Raw genomic sequence first — 6,725 nt, 5'->3', positions numbered from 1 at the left:
TTAGACTCTATGACCCTCTCAACACACATAAGACTGAAGAGAGAAATGTCTTCTCTTCTCTGAGCTTCTTATTTATCAATAAAGTTGTTACTATCATAGTGTCTACCTCATTTGGATGTTGTATGGAGATAGATTCTATGAAACATGCATGTATAAGGATTAACAAAGTGCCTGTCACAAAGCAGTGGTTATTATATAGTATTGATGCTTCACAATACCTAACGACACTTCTCCAGGGATGCTCCTGAGATTCAAAGAAATGTATTTTGGAAAACCACTTTCCAAGGGACTTTATAAGATCCATTCTCAGTCCTCAAAATTATAACAGCTCTGAAAATTCACATCTGATTTACCATGTCTATGCAGCTGTGATGAAGACATACCTATAGCCTTCTCTACATCCAGATAACACAGAGGACTATATTAAAATTGGCCAAAAAAACAAGCAAAAAAAAATCAAAAGTGGTAATTAATGCTCAGCCTTCTATGGAATAAAGTTTAACAAGATGGGCTAAAGGTCAGGAGTGGGTCTGGGTCTTACTCTGCCAAACCAAGAGGGAGAAAGAGGGGCACAGGGGTGGGGGAGAGCATCATGCTGCCTGGCCTGCTTCCACATTCTTTAATACAGGACCTCTTGTTGGGGAATTAGAGGAATTCCAATTAAGCCCATTCATTTTGATTTCTCATTAGAGCTTTAGAATATCTGCAGAAAATTAAATCGAACCAGAGACCTCCAGCCAGGAGATTTATCCGATTTAATGTTTTGAAAGAGACTTATTATCTTGTCAGGAATAATTCTAAAATCCAAATAAGAGCAATTGAATCAGCAGAATTTAGGCCTCAAGATAACAATCATCCTGTACAACCAACCATAACATTTAAACAGCTGAAGTGGCATTTCCAAAACTGACGCTCCTGGCAGTTTTGTCCTTCTAATAGCTCAGCCCTTCTAGATTGTACCCCACCCCCCACCCTTGACCATCTTTCAAAGATCACAAGGAGCCACAGTAATAGCACGCAAAAGAGGCCTGGGGTCCTCAGCCTCGCTTTACTTGACTTATTCAGTGTCAGGTTCTAATTGGCACACAGTCTTCAGCCTGATGGACTCCCAAAATGCCTGTCTCATTCTGCTGGGTCTTCGGTTGATTGTTCTTTGTGTGAAATAGCACCTGTCAGCATCTCTTGGGATGGGAGCAGGGAGCCCAGTGCCCCCTGTTATATGAATTTCAAAATGTAACTGTCTTTTTTAAAAATTTATTTACAACCTTCCATCTGATGTTAGTGGGAGATATAGGCAGCCAGGGATGTAGGAGCTTTGATAGAGAGAGAGAGAGAGAGGGCTGCCTGCTTAATTCATCTCGGTCTTTCTGCGTAAGTGACTGGAAGTTCAGGGCTGATGAAAGTCTGTCGGAGCACCTGCATGGAGTCAACACTAGAATCCCACCAGCCCTACCGGGGAGCCACCAAGCTTCATCTGAGATCCAATTGATCTCTAGGACATAGGATCTGGTAATCTCCATCTGAGTTTACAGGGGTCCATGGTCTCTGGCAGGAGTAAGATATTGCTCTTTGCAGGAAAAAGAGTCTGCTCAGACTGCTACCGAGGTTTCCTAGGCATGTTGTGCACTTTCCTGGAAAAGAGTTTGAGGAGGAGGGCTGGATCGATAACACAACAAGTAAGGCGTTTACCTTGCACGCTGCAGACCCGGGTTCTATTCCCAGCATCCCATATGGTCCCTCTAGCACTGCCAGGAGTAATTCCTGAGTTCATGAGTCAGGAGTAACCCCTGTGCATCACCAGGTGTGACCCAAAAAGCAAAAAAAAAAAAGTTTGAGGAGGAATAGAATAGTGTACTAAAACATATTGATTTAGGAAACATGAGATAAGAGAGAGGGATAGTAAACTTAATAAGAACAGATACTATACTTGATCTTAGCCAAGAGGCTGAGAAGTGATAAGAGAGAAGGAAAAAAGATGGCAGCTCATATAGTAAAATTAAAGAATAACACATCCCAAGTGGGCATGTGGGCAACCCCATTATGGGAATGTGCACTGCTTGCTTTTGCAAAATTGGCTTTAAAGGGTCTTCTCCAAGCTGGCCCTGTTTAGAACTTTTTATGTAAGAAATATGAATCTGCTGCTAGTGTGCTGCCAGTGGAAAATGGCTTTCAACTTTTGGTGGTCTTTCATAATCTTTATTGTGGCCATTTGTTCCTTCTCTGGGTTGGTGCTGGCTTGAGGGACAGACCTCAACAGAATCAGCACGTGCTTATGCATGCAGGGACCTCGGTTCAATCCCTGCACCTCATGATTCCCTGAGCATTGACGGAAGCCCTGCTTCAACAACCCCCCCCCCCAGAACCATCTGCTGCAGTTCCAAAAAAGTCATAATACAACAACACAAAAGCATCACTTGCAGTCTGACTAGGCTTCAGATCCGCATCCCTAAAGGGAGTCTGGCCTTCTTGCTTTGGAGTTAGTAAAAGTGTCACTTCTTTTCATTATATCATATCTTGGTTTTCTTCCTGAAAATCATTGCTAAGGGCCCCTCTCTGTCTGCCTGTGTCATAACTGCAGTCAGAACCTAATCTGAAGATTGTAGGCCCGCTGTGTCATTAGGAACCAGGTTATCCAGGTAAAGTCAAGAGGTTAATTCTGCCTACCCACCATGGTTTCTCTCCGAATCCTATAGTGACTGCACCGATCTGGGACATATTTCAGCAATTTAGCCCTCAGTCCTGAGAAGTGTGTGTACTCTGTAACTGTCGTCAGCTGCCCTGACACTAGGACACCCACAACACTCCAGACTCCTCTATAGGGAATGGTCTAGAAAGAGGGAAGGGATGGAAGCTCCTGTAATTGACTTCTATTTGATGACCGTATCAAGGGGGTGTCCACATCCAAGACAGCTGGTGAAACACTTGGCCAGTTACCAAGCCAGCCCAGATAGGTGCCTGATTGTCTCCCCACCTAAGCTCCTCTATGTTACAAATGTTGAGGAAATCACATAGCTGCTCACTTTGACTTAGCTTTCCCTTTCCATTTCTACTTCTACTTGCCTCTCTTTCCTGGCTTTAAATTCATACCCTTGGGCTTTGAAGTTACTAATAAAAAGTAATCTCAGGAACCTTCTAAGCTCTCCCAAAAAAGCAAATTCCTGGGCCAGTCAGTGCTCTTTCTTTATCCCCACTTTGGCACTCATGTGTTGTGTAATTTCCAGATCTTACACATAATATGGCGACTTTTTCAAAGTTGCCTCAAGGTTATTGCTAAATGGCATTTTGCAATTATAGTAACCATCAGGGCAGATCCAGAAGCAAAGTTTGTTTAAGATGGGATGTTATCTAAGGGAAACTTACCAGGTGCCAGGTGAGCGCCTCAAGCATTCTAGGAGCATTAGTATTATCATCAGTAGATTGGGACCAGAACAAATCAATGACACACTTTAGAGTTGAACAGCAATGATTTCTCCAACTACAGTCATTTAAAGAGTTTTTTGGTTGTTGTTTGTTTTGTTCATTTGTTTTTAGTTTATTGGGTCTCTATTGGATAAATATTTTTTTCTTTTTGGGTCACACCCGGCGATGCACAGGGGTTATTCCTGTCTCTGCACTCAGGAATCACTCCTGGTGGTGCTCAGAGGACCATATGGGATGCTGGGAATCGAACCCGGGTCAGCCTCATGCAAAGCCAATGCCCTAGCCGCTGTGCTATCGTTCCAGTCCCTCTATTGGGTAAATATTTTGTCAGTTCAAAGCTATTTCTTCTTTTTTCCCCTCATCCTTTCTTTCTTTTGGACATTGGAATGTTTTGAGTCCTTCTGCTATGGAGCATATAACAGTCAAAATGCTGTTCTTTTGTATTGCTCTTCGGTGTCTGAGCTGGTTTAGTGATTAAATTGGTGTTTGCATAGGGACTATTGCATAGGTAGCCTATCCTCAACGGCCTCCTCTTTATACACAGACCTCTATACTTTGAGTTCTTTCTGTACCTTTCCTTCTGGGAATTCGCAGGAACTCCTGACTCTTCTGCAGCTGTATAGGAGCACCACCTGAGGGTGTCCTATTTGACTCTGAGATGCTGAAGTCTCCCTTTGTCAAGTGGTTGTATTCACATATATGCAGACTTACCCCATTCCACCCTTCTGAAAATTTAGTAGTCTCCTGTGGGTGAAATAGTGTCACACTGGATTCAGAACTAATTCTGGAGGGTTTGGCTTGGATTCCTGAGTGGACAGAGTGAGAAACAGGTCTGAGGCTGGGATCAGTTGTGCTACTGTCCCATGTCCTTCAGCTCTGCATTCTGCACCTAAATTAACCTGGAAGATTGATGGGGCCACCAAAATACTCCTTCCTTTCCTTAATGACTCTTCTTTCCTTAATGAGTAGTCTCTTCATAAGTTTTGTTAAAACTCTTTTATTTTGTCACTTTTCTTGCAGATAACATTTAAACATCTATTTATCCTTGTTTCCTTGTATATTAATATTAATAAGCTAACTTTGTATTCACTGTATCACTGTCACTATCATCCCGTTGTTCATTGATTTATTCGAGCAGGTGCCAGGAATGTCTCCATTTGTCCCAGCCCTGAGATTTTAACAGCCTCTCCTTACTTGTTTTCCCAATGATTGGAGGCTTTTTTCAGGGTCAGGAGAATGAGACCTGTTATTGTTACTGCATTTGGCATATCGAATATGCCACAAGGAGCTTGCTAGGCTCTGCCATGTGGGCAGGATACTCTTGGTAGCTTGCCAGGCTCTTTGAGAGGCATATATATATATATATGGCATATATATATGTAAGTATTTCCCTTTATGATTATGTTTTCAGGAATATGTTCGCTCGTGTGAGGCTTGGCCCGAGTATGTGGAAAGCGGCCTGGAATGTGGTGGCAGTGAGGTAGTGGAGGTCTGCTGCTGGGACTGGGTCTCTTGAGGTAGGAAGGGCTCTCACCCACTTCCCTCTGTGGCACCCCTGGTGTGGAGTTTGGTGGCATGGTTATGAGGGCCTCATTTTATGCTCCCTTCTGGGAGAAGCAATGATGAGTTCTGGAAGGTGGTTGATGAGGAGATTATTTATATTAGCTAATAAATATTTCATATGTTTTGTGGTAGGCAAAAATCAAGGCCTCGAATTTTGATGTGGAAGTGATGAATATGGCAGGTAGAATAACTGTCTTCATGCCGTCTGTGGGAAAGGGGAGAGCAGCAGCTAGAGCCACTGATAATTAAGCAAGTGATTCCATGTGCGTGAAGTACTAAACTCGAGGAGATGGGAGTGGAGGTAATTGGAAGACTTGGTGTCCTCTCCAGGATCAGGAGAGCTTTCTTAGAGGAACAAGTATTGGCTGAGTTGTCCTGAAGTATAAGCAGATGAGAGATAGGGAATAAGATGGAAAGAAAGTGTACATAAGGAAAAGTTTAGTGGCAAGAGAAAACATAAGATCCTTGCTGAAGTTGGCCAGCATGGAGAGTTACAGGGACTGAAAGAGGGAGTGGTAAGAAATAAAACCAGAGAGAGTGCCAGGACCTCTCTTAATGGAGATAGGGTCATCCCGAGCTAAGTGCACAGGCCATGGAGTCAGAACGTCTGATTGCATGACCTCCAAAATGGTGATGCCAAAAAGTTAATCACAAAAATCACTTAGTACAGTGCCTGACACATAGTCAGCACACTATAAACACTATGGCTGACCTTTCAGACCACTATGAAGAATTTAGATCATATTTTCAAAGCAATGGGGAATTGCATCAGTTTAGCCAATGAGCTTTAAAGAGGATTTAATGATCTGTCTTGTGCTTGTAAAAGTATTATATTGGGAGCAGAGAGGGAAATGGCTAGAACAGAAAAGAAGAAATGAAGAAACTAATGAGAAAATGGATTGAAACAAGAGTTGGCTGGTTCAGTGTTTCCAATTCAGACTTCCTCGAATATACCTTCTTATATTAAACAGGTTACAGAAGAGCAGGTTGTCTAGTTCAGGTTTGGAGTAGCCAAGATTCTATCAATTGAATGCAACATGGAGATTCAAAAAGTGGTCCCAGAAATCTAGCTTGGTTGTAGATATTGACTTGTTGAAAACCACAGTCCAATGTCAGTCACCAATAAAATGGTGAGAGTAGGCCCCTTTGCTGGATTTGTGAGCCTTGGGTCACTTTAACACAATGTTCAGTAAGTCAACAGTTCAAAGATGCTTCCTGACTTAGAGGGGATTAGTGGGATTGCTCTGAATGTTATTTGTAAAAGCCTAATTCAGAGCCTTCTAGTCCTTCCAAGATTGTGTGAGTTCATTGTTTCCTAAAGTAAATACCAAAAACATACAGTGATTTCTACCTCTTACAACTCATCCCTAATCAATATAAAGCTTATTGAAATATTTTAGACAATAAGTGGTGAAGTAACTAGCATATTATTATAATGGGTGAAAAGGGGGAGATGCATTTGAGAGATATTTAAGATACTGAATTACTAGGACTGTGAATGAAGAGCAAATAGCAACTGACTTATAAAGTAGTGACTTGAGAAATTATGTGGGTGGTAGTGCCATTTCTCAAGGCTATTGGAGTTAGAGAAGTGTGGGCAGAGAAAGTACGTGCTTAATTCTGGACTTGTTCTGCTAAAGTCATATTGAAAGTATCCACATAGCGATGTAGCAAAGGCTGCTGAACGTGAGTAAAGAGTTGAGTAAAGTCTGGCCTGAATATTTGGGCATCCGTTGCATAAT

The 6,725-nt window shown here is 42.2% G+C and overlaps 1 pseudogene; it reads right to left on the bottom strand.

The window, feature by feature from the left end:
- Nucleotides 1-1,846: 1,846 nt before the first annotated feature.
- LOC129406924 (U2 spliceosomal RNA) lies at nucleotides 1,847-1,957 on the bottom strand (annotated as a pseudogene).
- Between the last annotated feature and the right edge of the window lie 4,768 nt (nucleotides 1,958-6,725).

The sequence above is a fragment of the Sorex araneus genome, chromosome 8 (assembly GCF_027595985.1).
Source record: "Sorex araneus isolate mSorAra2 chromosome 8, mSorAra2.pri, whole genome shotgun sequence".
Lineage (NCBI taxonomy): Eukaryota > Metazoa > Chordata > Mammalia > Eulipotyphla > Soricidae > Sorex > Sorex araneus.
The sequence above is the reverse complement of the archived record's forward strand: the minus strand, read 5'-3'. Positions and strand labels throughout refer to the sequence as shown.